The following is a 24,417-nucleotide window of genomic DNA, read 5'->3' on the forward strand; positions in this document are numbered from 1 at the left end:
CATCTCGTTGGGGGAGAGGACTCATGTGAGTTTATGCAGCCCTTCTTCCTGTGCTCCCCTAATTATGTGTTTGGTTATGTGATGCAGATAGGAAGCATTATTGATCCCAAACTCCCAATTGACATGTATACAGTACTATATTTAAAATGACCCACAGGACTTACTGTATAACACAGAGAACTCTACTCAGTACTCTGTAATAATGTAATTGGGGAAAGAATTTGAAAAATAGATACATGCATATGGATAACTGAATCTCTTCGCTGTAAACCTGAAACTAACAAACGTGGTTAATCAGCTATACCCTAATGCAAAATAAAAATTTTAAGAAAGAAATGTCACCAAAAATTAGAAAAGGAAGTGTCTTATGTGGGCTGTAATTGATGAGGAGAGCCTCCTATAGGAGGTGAGAGTTCAGTTGAAGTTTGATGACTGGTGGTCTTTGGTTAGGAGTAGAGAGGTGATATGGGCTTCCCTGGTGGCTCAGATGGTAGATAATCCACCTGCAATGCAGGAGACCCGAGTTTGATCCCTGAGTCGGGAAGATGCCCTGGAGGAGGGCGTAGTAACCCACTCCAGTATTCTTGTGTGGAGAATCCCCATGGATAGAGGAGCCTGGCGGGCTACAGGACACGGGACACAGAGAGGCAGACAGGACTGAAGTGGCTTCAGCACCGCACAGAGAGATGTCATAGGAAGAAGTAACAGCCCAGGTCACAGGTATGGCCGCAGAGCAAACAAAGCCTGCTGGGAGGGGTTTATTGGCAGTGGGGGAAACTGACTACAGAAATCTGTGAGGGTGAAAAAGAAGTGCTTGCTAGTTTAATATAGTGCTAGTAAACATTTTTTTTTTCTTTTGTCAAACCTAGAAATAACATAAAAGGGTAGAAAGGTCCATCTGGAAAGGGGGATAGAAAATAGTGACAGAAAGAAATTTTAAAAAGCAAGGGAGGGACTTTCCTAGTGGTCCCTTTCCTAATGGTTAAGATTTCACCTTCCAAAGCAGGGAGTGAGAGTTCGATCCCAGGTCGGGGAACTAAGAAAAAAAAAAACAACAAAAAAATGTAGAACAGAAGCAGCGTTAGACTCAATAAAGACTTTAGAAATGGTCCACATCAGACAGACAGGAAAAGCAAAGGAGAGACATATTGGTCATATTGGTGATTTAGACTGAGCTGTTGGAGTGGTGAACATGGGATAAATATTAGTCAGTTTATGTGAAGAAGTCTTTGAAGATCAGATTATCTGTCCCAAAGCCTGTTTCTTCCACCTACTCCTCTCCAGCCATGTGTGTTAACAGCCTGACAAAGAGTGCATTGCCAAAGATCCTAGGGAAGAGAGAAGCAGAGTTTACAGTAACGAGGAGAGAATTTCTGCATAATCGTAACTGTTAAGGGCAAAGGAGCACAAGACGGTTTGCTTACTGGTGCTTTGTTTGTGACCAGTCACTCAGTCGTGTCTGACTCTTTGCAGCCCGTGGATGTAGCCCGCCATGCTCCTCTGTCCGTGGGGATTCTTCAGGCAAGAATACTGACGTGGGCTGCCATGCCCTTGCTTACTTGGATGAAGGTAAAACCGATCATTTCCATACCAAAATAGAACACTTTTTTATTAGACTATGGAAAAATACCCCTGGAGAATGGAGACAGGAAGAGCCAACTCCTGGCTTGACGAAGTTGGAAAGCATACTGGTGACAGGTTATGTAAATGAATTAGAAATAGTGACATATGGAATTCTGATATGCGTACAAGGATATAAAGGAACAGAAGAATCTCAGCTTGTTGGAAAGTCCATTTATTTTGTCCTCAAGTAACTGGTGTTTGAATTCACAGGGCTCTTTCCAAAAGTGGAAACGTGCTGATTTTCCTCAATCACATGGTACAGTTTGTATTTACTTAAAAAATACTTTTCTGATAAGTTTGAGATGAGATTCCAAGTGCAAAGTTTGGGAGTGTAGGGATGTGATGGGAGCAGATATTCTTTTATTTACTCTGGTTTGTATTCTCACTGTATTTTTTTTGAAATGGAAATTGTGTTCAGAGAGGCTTTTGTCCTTGGAAACTTTAAGGTAAACCGAAGAATCTGTGGTTGTACAAAACAAAGTGTTTTTTTCCTCCATCTCTCTGTCATTTTCAGACTCAGGCGAGGTAAAAGTGTTCATGTGAAGTATTCCTTTGAGACCTCTGGAAGCATTTGAGTTTCTGTATGTGGCAGAAATATGATAATTTTGTTGACATATACCCTGTATTTTGGACTTGGTTGCTATGATTCAGGTGAAAACAGCACTTTTTTCCTCTTCTAAGTACTGTTTTTTAAGGAACTGAAGAAATTGACAGAGGCCTGAAGTGGGGGAAAGAGGAGTTACAAACACAGCAACCTTTTCATGGTGAAAATCTGGAGCTGATAGCTCTTGCATTTACATGACTTCGGAAACATTTAGCTCCATGGGTGGTTCTTGAAAGTTCATCGGCGGGGATCCCCAATTTTAGAGCTAATGTTCATTAAAAGCCAAAGATTTTTATGAGGGTATAATTGCCTGAACTGTGCATTTATTTTTTGAAGGATGAATTTGTCGCCAGTACCCGAGGATGGAAGAAGTAAAGAATAGAAATCTAAGTGTCGAATGTGATCTAGCCTCTAAAATTTCATAACACTGATGAAATATGCTTTTTTAAGAAATTTGATTCTTGCCAATTCTACTCTAGCAGAAATAATCAAATTTAGTATCATGAGGGTTTTAAGGAAAGTAGACATAAAACAAATGTTAAGAAATCAATGTTTTATTTAATGGGGAAAATGACTACATTTCCAAGACAGTGTCAGAGTCCCTACATAGTAGGTCTCCTCCAGCCATGGAACTGATGCAGAGCATGCTAACCCCGAGTTATTTAAGGCTCTTAATCAATGAAGAATGACTAGAGTGTCCTTGTCATACTATTCTTAGTGTTGATATTTCAGCGGCTTGGCTTTAAAAGGGGGCGCCCTTCCCTGGTCCTTAGCCCAAGAGAGACTGTGCAAGTCAAAAAACATGGAGAATTTTTTAAAGAGGCGTGCAGTGCTACCTTAAGTAACTAAATGAAATACCAGTCTGTTTACTGAACACCAAGAAGTCTATAACAATAACTCACATTGAAAGCACTTACTTGGAAGTCTATAAATAATAAAGCCTGGAGAGGTTATGGAGAAAGAGGAACCCTCCTCCAGTGTTGGTGGGTATATAGGTTAGTGGTTAGTGCAGCCACTATAGAGAGTAGTATGGAGTTTCCTTAAAACTAAAAATAGAGCTACCGTAAGATCTAGCGATCCCACTCCTGAGCATGTATACAAAGAAAACTCTAGCTGAAAAAGATACATGCAGCCCAGTGTTCATAACAGCACCATTTACAGTAGCTGAAACATGTGCCTGTGTGCGTACGTGCTAAGTCACCTGTCATGTCTGACTCATTGCGACCCTATAGACTGTAGCCAACCAGGCTCCTCTGTCCATGGGATTTTCCAGATAAGAATGATGGAGTGGGCTGTCATGCCCTCCTCCAGGGCATCTTCCCCACCCAGACATCGAACCAGCATCTGTTCCATCTCCTGCATTTGCAGGCAGGTTCTTTACCACTAGTACCACCAGGGAAGCCCCAGACAAGACGTGGCAAAACCTAAATGTCCATTGACAGATGAATGGATAAAGAAGATGTGGTACATATATACAGTGGTTATTACTCAGCCATAAAAAATGAAATAATGCTGTTTGGAGCAACATGGATGGACCTAGAGATTATCATAGTAAGTGAAATAAATCAGAGAAAGATGAATACCATGTATCACTTATATGTGGAATCTAAACATAGATACAGATGAACCTATTTATAAAACACAAATAGACTCAGACATAGAAAACAAACCTACAGTTACTGAAGGGAAAGGTAGGGTGCAGAGAGGGCTCAATTGGGAGTTTGGGATTAACAGATACATGTGCGTGCATGGTGTGTGAAGTCCCTTCATTCACGTCAGACTGTTTGCGACCCTATGGACTGTATGTAGCCCACCAGACTCCTCTGTCCATGGGATTCTCCAGACAGGAATACCGGAGTGGGTTGCCATGCCCATCTCCAGGGGCTCTTCCTGACCCAGGGATCAAACCCGGGTCTCCTGCATTGCAGGCAGATTCTTTACTGCTTAGCCACCAAGGAAGCCCCAACAGATACACACTACTATGTATAAAATAGATAAATAGCAAGAACTGCTATGTAGAAGAACCTACTATATATTCAGTATCTTGTAGTAACCGGTAATAGAAAGAATCTGAAAAAAAGTATAGATGTACTTTTTTTTACTTACTTGGCAAAAGTTCTGGTGATGGATGGTAGTAATGATTGTTATGTGAATGTACTTAACATACTTAAAAAGCTTTTGCACAACAAATAAAACTATAAGCAAGGTGAAAAGACAGCCTTCAGAATGGGAGAAAATAATAGCAAATGAAGCAACTGACAAACAACTAATCTCAAAAATATACAAACAACTCCTGCAGCTCAACTCCAGAAAAATAAATGACCCAGTCAAAAAATGGGCCAAAGGACTAAATAGACATTTCTCCAAAGAAGACATACAGATGGCTAACAAACACATGAAAAGATACTCAACATCACTCACTATCAGAGAAATGTAAATCAAAACCACAATGAGGTACCATTTCACGCCAGTCAGAATGGCTGCGATCCAAAAGTCTACAAGCAATAAATGCTGGAGAGGGTGTGGAGAAAAGGGAACCCTCTTACACTGTTGGTGGGAATGCAAACTGGTACAGCCACTATGGAGAACAGTGTGGAGATTCCTTAAAAAACTGGAAATAGAACTGCCTTATGACCCAGCAATCCCACTGCTGGGCATACACACCAAGGAAACCAGAATTGAAAGAGACACATGTACCCCAATGTTCACTGCAGCACTGTTTATAATGGCTAGGATATGGAAACAACCTAGATGTCCGTCAGCAGATGAATGGATAAGAAAGCTGTGGTACATATACACAATGGAGTATTACTCAGCCATTAAAAAGAATACATTTGAATCAGTTCTAATGATGTGGATGAAACTGGAGCCTATTATACAGAGTGAAGTAAGCCAGAGAGAAAAGCACCAATACAGTATACTAACCCATATATATGGAATTTAGAAAGATGGTAACGATAACCCTGTATGTGAGACAGCAAAAGAGACACAGATCTATAGAACAGTCTTTTGGACTCTGTGGGAGAGGGCGAGGGTGGGATGATTTGGGAGAATGGCATTGAAACATGTGTAATATCATACATGAAACGAATTGCCAGTCTAGGTTCGATGCATGATACTGGATGCTTGGGGCTGGTGCACTGAGATGACCCAATGGGATGGTTCAGGGACGGAGGGTGGAGGGGGGTTCAGGATGGGGAACATGTGTATACCCATGGCAGATTCGTGTTGATGTATGGCAAAACCACTACAGTATTGTAAAGTAATTACCCTCCAATTTAAATAAATTTATATTTAAACAAAATGACCAAGCTAGTAAATGTATGTATTTTATCACAGCAAAAATAGCACCTAGTCCTAACAGAAATGGGGGTGCCTTGCTGTGATGCAGTTCAGCACACAGTGAAAGAATTGCTTGTGCCCTGAAGGCCCAGTGTGGGAACTCCTGCAGGAGAGGGACTCCGTCACACAAAGCCTTGACTTTTCTACCCTTATATGTGGAGTGCCACGTGTGTGCTGTGTTCAGGACCGATTTCCACTGGACAGGCCTTTATTAAGCACGCGATTCTGTGAGGGCAGAGTCCTGGGTATATGTATGGTCAGAGCAAGAATGGGAACTTCCTCAGCCTTTGGAACACCCCATCTGGACCCAGCCAAGATCCTATCACTGAGTAGATGGTGGTGAGTCCTTTTCGGGACATACCAAGTAATGTTTTGAGAACGTGGGGAAGGAGCACTTTGAAAATATTCATTTCATTAATAAAATGACATGATGGCCACAAGCGAATTGAATGTGATTAGTCAGAACTCTTGGTTTGTAAACAGCACAGGAAACCATCTCATACTAATTTAAACAAAACAGCATCCCTTGGCTCGCAAAATGGGAGAAGTTCAAGGGGTAAACCTCAGGCTTGGCTGGATCCCAGGTTTCAGATGATGATGTCATGAAAATTCCTTTGTTCCTCCATCCATTGGAGTTTTTCGCTTTTCATTCAACTTTGTTTTGGGGAGCTGTTGCATTTTCGTTAGTTGCTGATTGTGGTAAAAGGAACAGCCCCTTTCTTGATAGATTCTCGTTGGCCTGGCTGGGCTTTCGTGTCCAGCCTTGAGTAGAGGTGGTGCGTGTGTACATGTGTGCGGGCCACGGAGTGAAATGCTTGGCCTCATGCAGCACTGTGGTCTGAGAACACAGCAGAATGGGTCTCCAGAGTGTTCTGGGCTAGCAGAGAGTGTGCTCTAGATCAGTGCTTTCAGAAACTGACGATGTAGTCAGTTACTCATGATCTCTTATTGAAACAGAACTGTTAAGCACAGTGGTTGATTCTTTAAGCTTTATCATTGATGAAGCTTTACTAGTATTGAAGTGAACTATTTAGTAATGTTGAGAACTTGTGGAGGATAGAAAAATAATGATTGGAAAGGGCCAATGCATTATTTTTTAGAGGGAGAGAAGATCTGATGGTCTCTTTCGTGGAATACATTTACTTATGCTTTGATAATGAGAAAATGTAGCAGTAACAAGAATGTGTTCCAAAAACAGTATACTACAGATTCAATCCTACCCTCTGATACAGAGGGAAAATTGGCAGTAATATAACTCCAAAAAATTTATTAAGTTGACTGCATTAATAAATACAGTCCTAGACCATTCAGAACTATTTATTATCACCCACGTAGGAGCACCTAAGAAGTGCCCCATATTGTGTTTTCTTTGGCTTGTTTGTTGAGAGCGTCTGCCATTCTTGGTATAAATTTCATATATATATATATAATTTTTTTTTTAGTGTGGGAGGATTACTAATAAAATGGATTTATACCTGTTCACCAGTACAGTGTGCGTGTGTACTTACTTATACATATAACTTTGCATATGGCTTCAGAAGACTGATGGATCAGCTCATGAACCTATGGACTGCAGGTTAGGAACTACTTATCTTGGTCATTGTTGAAACATAATTCCATAACTACAGAATGAGGACTGTAGTGATCAATTACCAATCGGACCTGTACAGTTGAAAATGCAGTTGGAATCGCGTGTTCAACATTAGTGCCAGGTTGTAACTTACGCACTAAATATTTATGCAAGATGGCTATCTGGGCCAAAGAATCCCACGAAATAGGGAATCCTAAGTGGCTGGTATAAACAGGCTAGAGGTATCAGTTGACCTGATTAGTTGACATCTGACAAGTTGAAAAAAATGAGGATCGATAAGCTTGCAGATATTGACAGGTAAGATAGTATCGTTTAGGAAAAATGATCAGAAGCCAGAGTAATCTCGTTAAATGAGAGGAAATGAGGAGTTGAATATATAGGAGAATGGTGGTGGATAGAAAGACCAGCTTTGAGGTCACGCTTCTACTTGCTTGGTGTGTAACCGTGGGCAACCTACCTACCCTCTCTAACAGTGAGTTTCTACATCTTTAAAAGGATGACAATCATAGTCCTTACTATTAAGGACTGTGGCTATGGGAAATATATCTGAACGAGTCCATGTAAAGTGCTGGCATACAGCAAGTGCTCAATGGAAACCCTAGTTCTTACCATTATTGTTATTATTAATAGTTTCAATTATAATGGAAATTGAGGAATAGGAACAAATAGGAAGCCCATGTGTAAATAATTGCTCATGTGAAAGTATGACCTAAGAGATTCCATCATGAAAAGAATTAGCAATGTAGACTTAATAAATTCAATCACAAAACATTATTTTAGAGTGAAGAAATTCTTCCACTTCTTTGTGCCCTCATGAGATCCTTCACTGAGAACTCTATTCTTCTCTGAATTCCAAAAATAGATTATTGTGAAGATAGTTTAGACTAGTGATTCTCAATGCTTTTTTAGAGCAATACAAATTAAGATTAATATTCACACATGTCACATGCTCCCTGGCAGATTTGATTTAAAAGCATCGTGTGGGTATGTGTGTGTGGGAAGCAAAGCAAATAGCTCCATGAGCTTTTTGTTTTGTGGTATTCATAAAAATCAATACTCGGCATAAAGATATGATTCACGAAGAGTTGCTTACTGTGGGCTGTAACGTAGATCAGACAGGCTGCGTGGTGATATACTGGGACGGTTTTTAACTTTCATCTCTTCCCACCTGTGAAAGCATTAGGATGCAAATGAGTACATAGCTATATTGTAAGAAGAATTGTGGACCTGTTGTGTGTTTCTATTTTAAAAGTAAATAGTTCATAAACATCAGTTTCATTATTATTAACAACTTACTTGGCACGCTGCTCACAGCTGATCATGCCCTATTGTATGGTACTCTGGTATAAAGGAGAGTCTGAGACATCGGTAAAACTGCCGAAATCTGCGCCGCCCCCCCCTGCCCCCCATCACCACACATGCATTTAAAATCACTCACTAGAATAATGCTATTCAAATCAGAACCATTAAATTGATGATAGATATATAGTTGCTGTCTTCTTTGGACAACAGAATAAAACAAGAAATCCTGTTAGGGATTGAGATCAACTATGAAAATCTGCTGACTTTATGTTACTGTTAAACATTGAATTACTGCTAGGAGAAGATCCGTGACAGCTTTTACTCTGCCAGTATTTAAAGGTAAGGATCATTTTCACGTTTGAGATGATTTTGATGCGGCTGTAACCAGAATAGAAGTGTCTTAGATTATAACTTTTCCTCAGATTGGATAATTCTGCTGTAATAAGTCAGCATATGTTGCCGTCTAGTCTAAAAACTACATGAGGATAAAAACATATTATGTAAAACCATCCATAGTATCAAGTCTCTCTCAATTCCACTCTGTGGAAGATTTAATGCCAGCACCGCACACTAGATAATTTCCAGGTTCTCTGAAAGAGAGCCTCACTCAAGAAAAAATATTTGAACAAATATCTGAATCCTGGAGGGAGAAGTTGTATATTTAGTTTGATTTTAGTTTGACTTTAGGTTTCAGGTCTCAAAAAGATAGACTATAATTTATGAATCATTTTTTATATTGAAAAATGCAGGAATGTTGGTGCAATAATCTGTTAATCCAGTAGATTACTGTTTTTAAGGGGGGCTTGGTATGGTTTTATTAACATGTGCTTTGGTTTTCGCTGTTTGTATGCAGGTCTTATTTATTGACTGAGACTATATTTCACAAAACATGTTGAACAAATAATGTTTTTATGCATATTTTTATTGAGGTATAATTGGCATAGCATTATAATTTTCAGATGTGTGTGTTTCTATATATATCATAACTTTCGTAACTGAAAATACATAGCTTTTGACCCCCTTCACCCATTGCAGCCCCCACCACCCACCAAAAATTGATATTTTTGACTTTAACAGTTCCTTATAATCATTTATAAATACAAATTTAGACAAATCAGTTTATATATCTATGTAGCCTTAATTATTGCTATTCTAAGCAGCTCTCAGTTGTGGACTTAGAGGAATTTCCAAGGTTAACGTGTTGATAATAAATGTAATTTTTTAAAAAAGACTAGAGGAATAGAAGAAAGCGTACACATATAAACTGAGCATTTTGATTATATAAAAATTCAAATTGCCTACGTACCAAATAAAATTAAGATAAAAATGAGAAATGGTGATTAGGTTCATTATCTCTATATTAGGAGCTAATACAGGGACTTCCTTGGTGATCCAGTGATTAAAACTTCCCCTCTCAATACAAAGGGTGGTATTTGACCCTGGTTGGGGAGCTAAAATCCCACTTGCCTTGTGGCCAAAAAAAAAAAAAAGAAAAGAAAACAATATTGTAAGCAATTCAATAAAGACTTATAAAATGACCCACATAAAAAAAGAATCTTAAAAAGAACTAATACAAGCCAATAAAAAGACCATGGATACTTCCAGGAGGGATTGGAAGAAACAGACAAAGTACATGAACAGACAGCTCATAGAAACGCAAATACAGAGGGAGTGTGTGAACTTCTAAACTGTCTAGTCATGCTAGTAAGTAGAGAGAGGGAAAGAAAGGAGCAGTTATTTTTCATCAGTCAGATTTTCATCTGTCAGATTTTCAGAGAGAAGAACAATGATGGTAGGGTAAATTGATACCTCTGTGAAGGATGTCAACAGGGAGTTAGTGTGAAGAGACAAGTAATTTGGCAGCAGGTACCCGGTGGGCTACAGTCCATAGGGTTGCAAAGAGTCAGACACGACTGAAGTAATTTAGCACGTACATACTCATGCACGCACCATGGGAAGCAGTTTGATACAATTCCACAGCATCAACTCTTCAGCCAGAAGGCCTTGTATGAATCTCAGCTTACTAGCTCTGTGGTCTTGATTACTTAACCTTGATCAAGTTACTTAAACTTGGTTTTCCCACCTGTAAAATGCAGATAATTATAGAATTTATTAAATGGAATTGTTACAAGGGATCATTGAGTTTATATATGTAAAGGGCTTAGAAAAGTACTTGGCCTATAGTAAGCCCTGTTTTTATGCTTTCAACTGTGGTGCTAGAAAAGACTCTCGAGAGTCCCTTGGACTGCAAGGAGATCAAACCAGTCAATCCTAAAGGAAATCAACCCCGAATATTCATTGGAAGGACTGATGCTGAAGCTCCAATACTTTGGCCACTTGATGCGGAGAGCCACTCATTGGAAAAAACCCTGAGGCTGGGAAATATCGAAGGCCGAAGGCGACAGGAATGGCAGAGGATGGTTAAATAGGATCACTGACTCAGTGGACGTGAATTTGAGCAAACTCTGGGATAGTGGAGGTTAGAGAAACCTGGCATGCTGCATGGGGTCACAAAGAGTCGGACGTGACTCAGCAACTGAACAAGCCCTATATAAGTATGTTTGCTTTAGTGTTGTTATCGTCATTGCTTTTATATACCTAAGAAAGGCCAATTTCTAGGACTGTATCATCAGGAAATTATACATATGGACAAAGATTAGTGTATAATGGTGCTCCTTTTAGCATAATTTATACAAGTTTTAATAGCTCCCCTCCCCCCAGTTAATTGGGGATTAGCAGAATGATGGTAAATTTATTTTTATTATTATCATGTAATACATAGAGTCATTTCTATGGAGCAAATTTAATAACTTGGAAAATCATTAACATCTAACTTTTTCATTTAATATATATGTAACTGTATTTACAGAATTTGTGCACATTTGTGTCCATGCACATTTTCATTCCCAGTGGGCATAAATGTGTATATTTCATCCTCAGTGGAAAGAAAAGTCTCAAAATCAGAAGTGTTATCACTGAATAATAGAATTTCTGTTTCACTAATTGGTATTTACCCAATTTTTTGCGATAAGAATGTATTATTTCTACAGCAAAAAGATTACTAAGAGAGCACCGGGAATGATCTTGAGAGTATAATACATCTCTCACATATAAGAGCAAGATCGTCTCTGCCTCCAGATGGCACTACCACTTTCACAGGGAAGTAAACAGTTCCCGACTGATGGGCATTTTGTTTCTTCCTGCCCTGTGCTTGATGGATATGTGTGCCTTGCTCTCCAGACCAGCCTTAGAAGACCCAGGGGGTGTGGGAGGAAGACTGGAGGGGAGAGAAGTGGACAGGCCCTGCACACGCCGTCAGAATGTTGCTGTTTCTTGCAGGTTTTACCTGCTTCCAGATTCTCTAAGGTTGTAGGACCATTTGTTGTAACATCCATTAAAACTACTTGAGAGTAAATTAAATTGTTACATTTATAATTATCTGAATAAGCAAGCATGATGAATAAAGTAAGTTTTCCATAACACAGTTTATTTCCTAAGCTAATAAAGGAACTTAGGAGCTATTAGGGGAGAATAAAAATGTTGCATAAAAAAATCCATTATCCTCACATTTATTTCTCCTCTGCCTTAATGATCTTCCCTCTTGTTCCATCGTAGGGTCCCAGTTTTATCAGGCCTGAAATTCAACCCCCTTCATTTCCTTTGACTGTGTAAGAATGGTTCTTTCAGGGACTTAGATAATTTTGATTTCTCTTGTCCTTTCCAGTTTTGTAAAGCTGTGCTATTCTCACGTAATGATCCTTTCGCTTACCAATATGAAGAGAAGTTAAATGTGAATGAATGGGAAAAGTTATATTTATTAATTGGGATTAGGTGATCTGTGGAACTTTGTAAGCCTCATAGATTTGGCAGGGGTAGACTAATCGGTTGATAAATATTTTAAAGGTTGACTTTTATGTATAAGTATGAAATTCTTATTGTTTGAAACACTCCTGAGATGAATAATGTCATGATTTGGAGTTGTTCTGCTGACTAGATGTTATATTCATGGGGGCGCTAATGCCCATGGAAGTACTGACTTGTCTAGATTGATATTTGTAGTTATTAAGCTGTTACTGTTAACTAGTGTTTCTTTGTAGTAAAAACTAGATTTTTAATGAGATAAATTACAGGAAATGTAATTTATACATAAATTAATTTTCAGAATCCTTCATGTTTAACATCAGTACGTATGACAAATTATATCTTCCAAAAGACCTTAATGTGTTTGTTTGACCTACTGGTAATTTTGGGGTGTATTTTTCCGAAGTGGCATAACGTTCAGAACCTAGTTACTTAAGGTGGGCAATAGTCAAGGTAGATTACAGTTACCTCCCTGGAAGCGAATTAGTTGAACCAAAACCTAGCTCATCTACATGGGGATTAGGAACTTGCACTTGATGCCTTATTTCTCCCTTTATTTTAAAAATTAGGCCACCAAGGACAATAATAATATCCATATTTTACCACTGAGTTAATACATGCTCATTTGTCATTGGTTCAGATCTGTCTTTAAATTATTAAACACAAAATGTCACAGTTGAAGTTCAAGTCCTATTTGAATCCCTCCCCCTCACCCGAGCTTTTGCAGAGACGGTTGAGTCAAGAACGTCATATGTATTGTCTGCCCATATTTTTATCCTCTACACATATACATATGTATACATTTAACAATTTTATAGAAATGGAATCTCGCCCTTGCACAATATCTAACAATTTGTGAGCTCCATGTGTGATGATGCATTTGATTCAGTTCTTTCCACTTTCATTACTTGTGGCTTACCTGGCTATTCCTGGGCATTGAGGTTGTTTCTGCTGCAAAGACCAGCTTTGTAAATGTCTCCTTACAAAGACATGTCTCCTTATATGAGCAGAGATTTCTGTCGGATAGACAGCTGGAAGTAGAATTTCTGAGTAATGGAGAATGTGTGTGTCTTGAATTTTGCAAGTCTTTCATGATGTGGGGCAGTGTGCTTATACTGGCTTACATTGTCAACAGTGTGTGTAGGGTCCTGGTCTCCTCACCTCCTTGGTGACACTTTGTATCGTGAGTAGGAAAGAGCATCTCATTTGTAGTTTGTGAATCTCCCCGTAACTAGCGAGGTTAGCATATTCTCCTAGGTATATCGGACTGAGTTTCCTCTTCTGTAAATTGCTGTTTGTTTCCTGTTTACCCAGATTTCTTTGGCTAGTCTTCTGTATTTTGATTATAAAAGTGATTCATCTGTACATTAACCCTTTGGTTATGTAAATTGAAAATTCGAACTTGCGGTCGATGACCTGTGCTTGACCTTATGGCATTCTTTTTTCATGCAAATGCGTTAACATTTTGATACAAAATTCATTTTTTCTCAAGGTTTGTGCTTTTTCTGCCTTACCCAGGAAATCCTTACCTAACTTACATTCATAAAAATATTTTCTAACATGTGTTTTCCGCAATATTTCTGTTTTAAGTCTCAAAACTTTTCATGTCGTAGTAGACAAAAGAGTTTATTTTTCAGAAATGTGGTTATTCTAGAAAATATTCCACGGCCACCACCATCCTATAAAATAATTTTCACAGCAATAAAGATAATTTCCTACCATATTTAAGGAGCTAAGAACCAAACACTTACTCACTGACTTACCAAGATCAACAGCGACGTAGCTATTTAGAAGTTTTTCCAATAAACACAAGGTAAAACAGAAGTCAGGACTGTGTTTATTTCTGATTTGGTTTGAAGGTTCAAATATTTGTGAAAATAATACATGGGTGTGGGAAGCTGAAATAGAGGAAACTTCTACTTTTGATGATCCCAGTTCAGCGTAGATTTAGATCATTGTCTTAAATTACTTGGGAAATGAACATTAAGACAACACAGACTGGAAAAGCACAAATGATGTAAATATGGGCTCTCTTCTCCCAATATGCTTTGTCATCAGATAGAGGGTAGAGGTGACCTGGAGCTCTTTGGGCATGACCCCTAATTCAGACAACTTATATTCACAGTGGGGTGGCCTGGGTCAGAGAGGGGAGCTCTTTCACAGACTCAAATTTGAAAAATGACTCATTTTTAGAAACCATAAGTAAAAGAGTGTTCATGAGACTGAAAAGCTGGCAATTGAGTTTTCGAGGCTACAGTTGGCGTTGCTGTTATAAGGCTCTCAGACGAACCTATTTTTCCTTTCTAAGGAAGGAACATGTCTTTTTAAACCATCTTTCTCTACTTCTCTTGTTTCTGCTTCTCTCTTCAATTTAAATTACTGATAGACACTGCCTGCATTTTATCGTCGAAGGGCTAAATCTGAATCCCCAAACTGTGACTACTTAGCCAAGAAGCAAGTTAGAATTCCAGCTCGATCTTTTTTTTTAAATTTCACTTATATATTCTAACACAAATGGAGCCTTCTGAAATTTAACTCAGTTGAACTACACTTTTAGGAAGAAGTCAGTCTCAAGAAATCAAATGGTTCAGCATGAGGGATTCATTGCTTCCTTAGCAGTACAAAGGGCATCGCCGCACCCACCTGTCCACACTGCCTGCAGTCAACCCTCCCTGTGGACCCTTCCCAGCTGCCTTGTGCATGGGTCTCTGTGGCGACACCTAGAGACAGGTGTGCTGTGTGGCTGTTGAGGGATGCTTTTACCGGGCTGCGTAGACTATGAGACCTGGATCACACAGTAAACATGGAATTGGGCTGACAACATCGCTCTACAGACTCTTTTAAAAAAAAAATTCTTGTTTGTACTGTCTTCCTAATTAAAATGAGCAGAGGTTTTAGAATTGTATGACTGAGCCTTGGTGTGAGTGGCTTCCCCAATTCCTGCTTGGAAAGATGCGGAGTTGGAGAGCGAGAGCCTTGGGATTCTTGCTGTGTGCTTGCAGAGGAGGCAAGGTGAGGGGAAAGAGCTTATGTATTCCTGCAACACTGACGACTCAGCTTTGCTTGTTTAGTCATTCATTTTAGAGCTTATTTTGGATCTGGATGCAGATAGTAACCTCTATAAGCGTCTCATGTTGTGGTGGTGTCTAAAGACAACATAAGTAGCACTACACTGTCCAAAAGATTGGAGGGTGGGTCTCAATGGCACTGTGTCGAGGTTTTTTTTTTTTAAGGAAAAAACAAAAGTAGGTCGTAGAGCAGTACACACGAAGCCATTTGTGTAAAAATTTTAAAGCATATAGGATCCACCATTTATTATTCATATGTGTGTGTTCATACCGAAGTTTAAACATATGGGACAAAAACCAGCCTTTTATTAGTGCTTGCTTAGGAGAGAGAGGGACACGCAGAGACATCTCTCTTGTCTCTAATGTTTTCATTTTATGTTTGGAAAAGATCTGAGATGGATTTCATGAATGTTAACATCTTAAAGGTGGGAGATCTATAAGCCTTTTGTCACATGTTTATATTCTTGCTTCTACTTCTCTGTATTTGGATTTCCTCCCCCCATTAACCACCACCACAAAACGTGATGAGAAGCTACTGATAACCGTGCCCCTAAACAAAACTCTCTGGGACCTAGAACTAACGAATTTCTTTGATTCCTTGTTTGAGCTATAGAAAAGAGACACCTGCTGTGGCCAGCCGAAGGGAGAGACTTTGAGCTCTTGCCAAAACTAAGAGTATGTAGTTAGGACGTGATAATAAACTGTACTTCAAGCCCACAGATTGTGTCAAGGTGACGTTGACTTGAGAGCTGGTGACTGAAGATTATCCAGGGCATCATTGAATGTGCTGGATTGTGGCTCTGGTGGCTGTATCTGTTCTGTATCTCTGGGAACTCGGGCAGTGGGCTGCAGAGCACACCTTGTCACTGCTTCTGGCCGAATGGTGTGTGACACCACTCTGGTCTGTGGACCCAGAAGTGATGGAAGCACAGCCTCCATTATTATAGGCGAGAAGGAAACTTGGATGACCAGCCTGTACGTACTCACTGCTTGGAGTCAGTTTTCCCCTAGAGCCTGAGATGGTCACGTTTACTTCCAGATAGGCAAGAAAAATCGTTTCTCTGAGAGAGCAAAAGGTCACAAGACACTCATTCGTATTTTAATTTTATTTCTGTTATCTTAAATTTTTGTTTAAACTTCTGCAGTTAAACTGCAATGTGATATTAAGAGTTTTCTGAATTTAAGTCTCTCAAAATTGGAAGCTCGTAAACTCCAGTTATTGCTCCAGTAAAGGGGGAGATGCTGTGAACTCCAGGATGTGAGAAAATCTGATTTATCTTGCAGAGGATGGTCTGGCTTCTTGGTGCAATCTCTGTCCCTGGCCTCAATTTCACAATGGACTTTTATTGTAAATTTTATTAGTAGATCATTTAAGGACTTTCATTTATTGGAAGCATAGGTCACCTGATTTGGAAAACCATGGGTGAGAAACAGCCAGTTGGTTTAAGATGAGCTTAGTTCCAGAGGCAGTTCTCTTATATTTAATAATAACAGGAAATTTACACATACAAGATTATTATCATATTTTCTAAGACCTCTGACAAGATTTTTGAACTGGACAACCCATAGTTTGAGAAATGAATAAATATAAGTTGTTCTTTAAAGAGTTTTCTTTTCCTTTATGTTAACAATATGGTAGCCCTTTAAAAGTACCTGATTTTTCATTGTTTATTGGAGGACAGTTGCTTTATAGTTTTATATTGGTTTCTGCCATACATCAACATGTATCAGCCATAATATCTCCTCCCTGTTGAAACTCCCTCCAAGCTCCCACCCCGTCCCACCCCTCTAGGTTGTCACAGAGCACCGCGGCTCCCTGCATCGTACAGCAGTCTGTTCTGCATATGGTGATGTGTATGTTTCAATGCTACTCTCTTAATTCATCCCACCCTCTCCTTCCCTCGTTGTGTCGACAAGTCTGTTCTCTTTGTCTGCATCTCTCTTTCTTCCCTGCAAGTAGGTTTATTGGTACCATTTTTCTAGATTCCATCTGTATGCATTAATATGCGATACTTGTTTCTTTCTGACTTCACTCTGTGACAGGCTCTAGGTTCATCAGCTTCACTAGAACGGACTCGAATTTGTTTCTTTTTGTGACTGAATAATATTCCATCATATATATGTACTAAAACTTCCTTTTTTGGTATTTTTTTCTTTTTTATTATTTTTTTAAAAATTTTGTTTTCTAATTAGAGGGAAATTGCGTTACAGTGTTGCGCTGGTTTCTGCCACGCAACAGTGTGACTCAGCGGCAGGTGTACATACATCCCTTCCCACTGGAGCCTCCCTCCCCTCCTACTTCAGATCGTCGCAGAGCACCGTGCTTGGCTCCCTGTGTTCATAGCCATTTCTCACCAGCTGTCTGTGTTACACGTGGTAGTGTGTGTATGTTGATGCTATATTCTGTATTCGTCCCACTCTCTCCTTCCCCCACTTTGTCCAAAAGTCCTCTCTCTCTATCTCTGTCTCCATCCCTTCCCTGCAAATAGGTTCACGAATACCATTTTCTAGATTCCATATGTATAGGTTAATATATGATATTTGTTTTTCTTTCTCTGACTTACTTCACTGAGTGCAATAGGCTCTAGGTTTATCCACCTCATTAGAATGGACTCAAATTCATTCTTTTTTCTGGCTGAATAATATCCCATTTATATATGTACCACAATTTCTGTATCTGTTCATCTGCTGAGGGACATCTAGGTTAATTCCATGTCCTGGCTGTTGTACATCCTGCTGCAATGAACATTGGGGTTACATATGTTTTTTTCAATTAAACATGAATGTGCCCAGGTTTTCTCAGGGAATATGCCCAGCAGTGAGATTGCTGCGTCATATGGTAGTTTCATTCCTACTTTATTAAAGAATCTCTCTACTGTTCTCCATAGTGGCTGTAACAATTTAAATTCCCACCATCACTGCGGTAGGAGTCCCTTTTCTCCACATCCCCTCCAGCATTCGCTGTTTGAAGTTTTTTGTGTGTTTGTTTGTTTGTTTTGACGATGGCCATTCTTACTGGAGTGAGGTGATACCTCATTGTAGTTTTGATTTGCATTTCTCTAGTAATGAGCCATGTTGAGCATCTTTTCATCTGTTTATTGGCCAGCTGTATATCTTCTTTGGAGAAATGTCTAAGTCTTCTGCCCATTTTTTGATCAGGCTATTTGTTTTTTCTGATATTGGACTGTATGAACTGCTTCTGTAGTTTAGAGAGCAATCTTTAGTGAGTTGCCTTCTTTTCAGTTGTTTTCTCCTGACTGAGGGTTGTCTTTTCCTCGTGTGTGTGGTTTCCTTTGCTGTGCAAAAGCTTTTACGTTTAATTAGGTCTCCTTTGTTTGTTTTGTTTTTATTTCCATTTCGCTGGGAGATGGGTCATCGAGGGTCTTGCTGTGATTTATGTCCAAGAGTGTTCTGTCTATGCGTTCCTCTAAGAGTTTTATAATTTCTGGTCTTATATTTAGGTCCTTAATCCATTTTGCGTTTATCTTTACGTATGGCAGTAAGAAGTATTCTAGTTTCACTCTCTTACATGTCGCTGTCTAGTTTTCCCAGCATCACTTATGGAAGAGACGGTCTCTTTTCCACTGCATATTCCTGCATCCTTTGTCAAAGATGAGGTGCCCATAGGTGTGTTGGCTTATCTCTGGGCTTTCAGTCTTGTCCCATTGGTCTATATTTCATTTCTTGTGTCTTGATGATTGTAGTTTTGTAGTGTGCCTTGAAGTCAGGAAGGTTAATTCCTCCAGCTCTGTTTTTCTTTCTCAGGGTTGCTTTTGCTCTTCAGGGTCTTTTGTGTTTCCATACGAACTGTGAAATTTTTTGTTCTAGTTCTGTGAAGAATACCATTGGTACTTTGATAGGGATTGCTTTGGGTAGTATAGTTATTTTTACAATATTGATCTCTTTGAAATCCAAGAACACGGTACATCTCTCCGTCTGTGTCATTGATTTCTTTCATCATTGACTTCCAGTTTTCTGCACACTTTTGTCTGTTAAGGTAGATTTATTCTGGCATTTTTTTCTTTGTGTTGCAGTGGTGAATGGGATTATTTTCCTAATGTCTGTTTCTGAATTTTCATTGTTAGTGTACAGGAATGCAAGGGGTTTCTGTGTGTTAATTTTATACCCTGTAACTTCACTCATTGCTTATTGGCTTTAATAATTTTCTGGGGGCATCTTTAGGGTTTTCTATGCATACTATCATGTCATCTGCACACAGTGAAAGTTTTACTTCTTTTCTGATCTGAATTTCTTTTATTTCTTTATCTTCGTTGATTTCCGTGGCTAGGACATCCAAAACCATGTTGAAGAATAGAGCTGAGAGTGGACACCCTTTCTTGTTCCTAATCTTAAAGAAAATGCTTTCAATGTTTCACCGTAATGAGAATGTTTGCCGTATATGGTCTTTATTATGTTGAGATAGGTTCCTTCTATGCCCATTTTTGACGAGGTGGTTTTTTTTTTGCTATAAATAGGTGTTGAATTTTGTTGAAAGCTTTTTTGCATCTGTTGAGATTATCATATGATTTTTAGCTTTCATTTGGTTAATATGGTGTATCACATTGTTTGATTTGCATATATTAAAGAATCCTTGCATCCCTTGGATAAACCCAACTTGTTCATGGTACATGATCCTTTTATGTGTTGTTGAATTCTGCTTGCTAGAATTTTGTTGCGGATTTTTGCATCTATGTTCATCAGGGATATTGGTCTGTAATTTTCTTTTTCTGTGATTTCTTTGTCTGATTTTGGTGATGGTGGTCTCGTGGAATGAGTTTGAAAGTATTCCTTCCTCTGAAATTTTTTGGAAGAGTTTGAGAAGGGTAGATATCAGTTCTTCTCTAAACATTTGATGCAACTCACATGTGAAGCCATTTGGGCCTGGGTTTTGTTTTTCGGGAGATTTTGGATCACAGTTTTGATCTCAGTGCCTGTGATTGACTTGTCTATGATTTCTGTTTCTTTCTGGTTCAGTCTTGGAAGGCTGAACTTTTCTAAGTATCTCTCCGTTTGTTCCAGGCTGTCCATTTTACTGGCATGTGGTTGCTTGCAATGGTCTCTTGTGTATTTCCATGTTGTCTGTTGTGGCCTCTCACTTTTCATTTCTTTTCATTTCATTTGTTGATTTGAGTCTTCTCCCTTTGTCTTGAAGCATCTGACAAATGGTTTGTCAATTTTGCTTATCTTCTCAAAGACACAGGTTTTAGTTTTATTGATCTTTGCTATTTCTCCCTTTATTTCGTTTTCATCAATTTCTGATCTGATCTTTCTGATTTCTTTTCTTCTGCTAACTTTGGGACTTCTTTGTTCTTTTCCCAGCTGCTTTTGGTGTCAGGTTAGGTTGCCTACTCGATGTCTGTCTCGTTTCTTGAGACAGGGTTTGATCGCTGTAGATGCCCCTCTGAGAGCTGCTTCTGCTGTGTCCCATGGGTTTTGAGTTGTGTTTCCATTGTCATTTGCTTGTGTTTTTCGACTTCCCCTTTCATAACCTTTTGTTTATTTATAAATATATTGTTTAATCTTCTTGTGTTTGTGGATTTTTTTTTTTAACAGTTTTTTTCCCCCCTGTAACTGATATCTAACTGATACCTAATCTCATGGGATTGTGGTCAGAAAAGATGCTTGATACAATTTCAAGTGTTTAAAATTTACCAAGGCTTGATTTGATTTGTGACCCAAGATGTGATCTATCCTGGAAACTATTCTGCATGCACCTGAGAATGTATTCTTCTGCATTTGTGTGGAGTGTCCTGACAATATCAGTTAGGTTCCTCTGGTCTAATGTGTCATTTAAGGTTTGTGTTTCTTTATTAATTTTTTGTTTTGATCATCTGTCCATTGATGTAAGTGGGGTGTGAAAATCCCCTACTATTATTGTGTTACTGTCCGTTTCCCCTTTTCTGTCTGTTAGTGTTTGCCTTATGTATTGAGGTGCTCCTATGTCGGGTGCACAGATATTTACAGTTGTTATGTCTTCTTCTTGGATTGAGCACTTGATCATTATGTACTGTCCGTTCTCGTATTTTGCAGTATTCCTTATTTTAAGGTCTATTTTGTCTGACAGGGAAATTGCTACTCTGACTTCCCTTGAGTCTCTATTTGCATGGAGTGTCTTTTCTCATCCTCTCACTTTCAGTCTGGATGTGTCTCTGGGTCTGAAGTGGGTTTCTTGTAGACAGCGCATATATGGGTCTTGTTTTTGGATCTGTTCAGCCAGTCTGTGTCTTTTGGTTGGAGTGTTTATTTCATTTACATTTAAAGTAATTATTGATATGTGTATTCCTATTGGCAAAAAGTACCTACATTTGGATATGACTTTTACCTGATAGTTTTATTAAAAAACACGTGAAATGCTAGTTTATGGAATTTATCTTCAAGTTTTTTAAAAGATAGGATAGTTTAAAGGCTTTTATTTACACTGTTATTTAGAATCATAATATCCTCTTGTGATTGATTAAAGTATCATTCTTAAACCCACTATTATATAAAGGAGAATTTTTAGCAAAGAGAAAGTATGTTTTCTTTAAATTCTGAAGGAAAATCACTGGTAAAAACAGACTGTGTAGGAGGGTGGGAGTGGGTGAAATGGGTGAAAGAGGTCAAACGGCACAAACTTCCTGACATAAAATAACTGAGTTCTGAGGATGTAATGTATAGCATGGTGTCTATAGTTGATAACACTATAGTTATATTTGAAAGTTGCTAAGAGAGTAGATCTTAAAAGTTCTCATCATAAGAACAAGAATTTTATGGTTATGTAAGGTAATGAGTGCTAACTAGATTTATTCTGGTGATCATTTTGCAATGTGTATAAATGTATTTTACACCTGAAACTAATTCAGTGTTTTTTTGTCAGTCTATTTCTGTTTTTTAAAAACAGACTTTAGGACTAAGTAAGTTACTTTCCTTAGAACATTTTACTGTGAACTTATTTAAAGCTATGATAGTTGAAAGAACCACCTAGATAATCACATCTTTATATGACGTTTCCATACAAAATTTCAATTTTACTAATATATATTTTTAGTTTCAACATTTTATCATCTTAATTTACAAAGAACCAAGCTAGAAACTGACTTATTGACTTAATAATCAGGGGCAATTTTTAGGTAATTCTCAGGAAGATAAAAATAGCAGTTAAAATATACTTACTATAACTGGAGAAGTATTGGGTCTAAATGCTGGAGTCTTTGTTTAGAACTTTTGACAAAAATAACATGTGGCAATGAAACAAAGACTAAGGCTAGCAGATGAATACTTGGAAATGCACAGTTACCTTGAAGATGTCAACATATGGATTACTGAAATTAGACTGAGTACTTTACAGTTCTTAACAGTTCATGGCTTATACTAAGGAAAAACACTAACAATTTTTGTGCAGAAAGAGAAAATATAAATGGCCAATAAACACACAAAAAGTTGTTTTATCTCACTACTAGGGAAATATAAATTGAGACACTAAACATCTTTGCTTGCTTTCCATATTGCTAAAAATTTTACATTGTATTTTTTGAAATGAGTGATACACATATGCTTCTAATGAGATTACAAATTGGGATGTCTTTTCTGGAAAGCACTTTGGCAATATGTTAATAGCCTTGCTTTGTTTACCCTTTGACTCATTATCCCCACTTCTAGGAAACTATCCTTAGGGAAAAATGTGGACAAATATTTATAGTGATTTATTGCAGTATTAGCATGACCAAGAAAACAACTAATAGGGGAATTCGTCAACAAAGTTTGGTACATTCCTGTTATTTGGGACTTTATAGCTGTAAATATTTTCCAATAACTTTCAAAAAAACAGAAAATAATGAAAAAGCAGAGTTTAAATTAATCTATATAGCATGACCTTTTCATATATCTATATAGGTAAAATAAACATTCTTAGTTTTATTCATAGATGAAATACAGTAATTATTTCTCTGGGTGCTGATATATTATGGTTTCACTTTTCTTAACACTTGTTATATTCTCTATTATCTATAATTAGTGTATTCTTTCTTTTTTTATAGGACAGGAATGTGCTCCTGTACATTTTATTTATTTATTTATTTTTAGAGTGATCCCTTTTTAAATTTTTTTGTCTCTTTTATTTTGGGCTCTGCTGGGCCTCTGCTGTTGTGTGGCCTTTCCTGTAGTTGCCGCAAGTGGGGGCCACCCCCCAGCTGCAGTGCACGGGTCTTTCCCTGCAGCGGCGCCTCCTGCTGCAGAGCACAGGCTCTCGGGCGCATGCATCTCAGTAACTGCAGCGCATGGGCGCAGTAGTTGCAGCTCCTGGGCTCTGGAGCACGGGCTCAGTAATTGTGACACACACCCCAGGCCACTGCACAGCACATGGGATCTTCCTGGGCCAGGGATCGAACCCTTGTCTCCTGCATAGTCAGGTGGATTCTTTACCGCTGAGCCACCAGGGAAGCTCCAGTCTGTTGTTTTTATAATCAGAAAGTTAAAACAGCTTCCCTTTTATTCATTTAAAGTTTTTTTTCAATTGAAGTATAGTTGATTTATAGTGTTAATTTTTGGAGTACAGCAAAGTGATTAGGTTTTATATATATTTTTTCTCCTTATAGTTTATTGTGCAGTATAGAGTATAGGTCCCTGTGCTGTACAGTAGGACCTTGTTGTTTCTCTATTTCGTGTGTAATCTGTTTCTCCTAATGCCATGCTCCTAATGTATGCCTCCCTCCATCTTTCTTCGTTTGTAAACATAAATTTGTTTCCTGTGTCTCTGAGTCTGTTTCTGTTTTGTAAATAAGTTCATTTCTGTCATATTTTAGATTCCACGTATATATGAGTGATAGCACGTGGTATTTGTCTCTTGATTTACTTCACTTAATATGATAATCTTTAGGTCTATCCATATTGCTGTAAATGGCATCATTTCATTCTTTTTTATGGCTGAGTAGTATTCCATTGAATATATGTATCACTTCTTCTTGATACATTCATCTGCCAGTGGACATTTAGATTGCTTCCATGTCTTAGCTGTTGTAAATAGTAACAACTGCCCTTTTATAAGCGAA

At 38.4% G+C, this 24,417-nt stretch overlaps 1 protein-coding gene across 2 annotated transcripts in view; it reads left to right on the plus strand.

Annotated features, from left to right (window-relative positions):
• NR3C2 (nuclear receptor subfamily 3 group C member 2) overlaps positions 1-24,417 on the plus strand; it is a 420,091-nt gene that overhangs the window by 14,226 nt on the left and 381,448 nt on the right. The gene's annotated exons all lie outside the window — the stretch shown is intronic.

The sequence above is a fragment of the Capricornis sumatraensis genome, chromosome 17 (assembly GCF_032405125.1).
Source record: "Capricornis sumatraensis isolate serow.1 chromosome 17, serow.2, whole genome shotgun sequence".
Classification (NCBI taxonomy): Eukaryota; Metazoa; Chordata; class Mammalia; order Artiodactyla; family Bovidae; genus Capricornis; species Capricornis sumatraensis.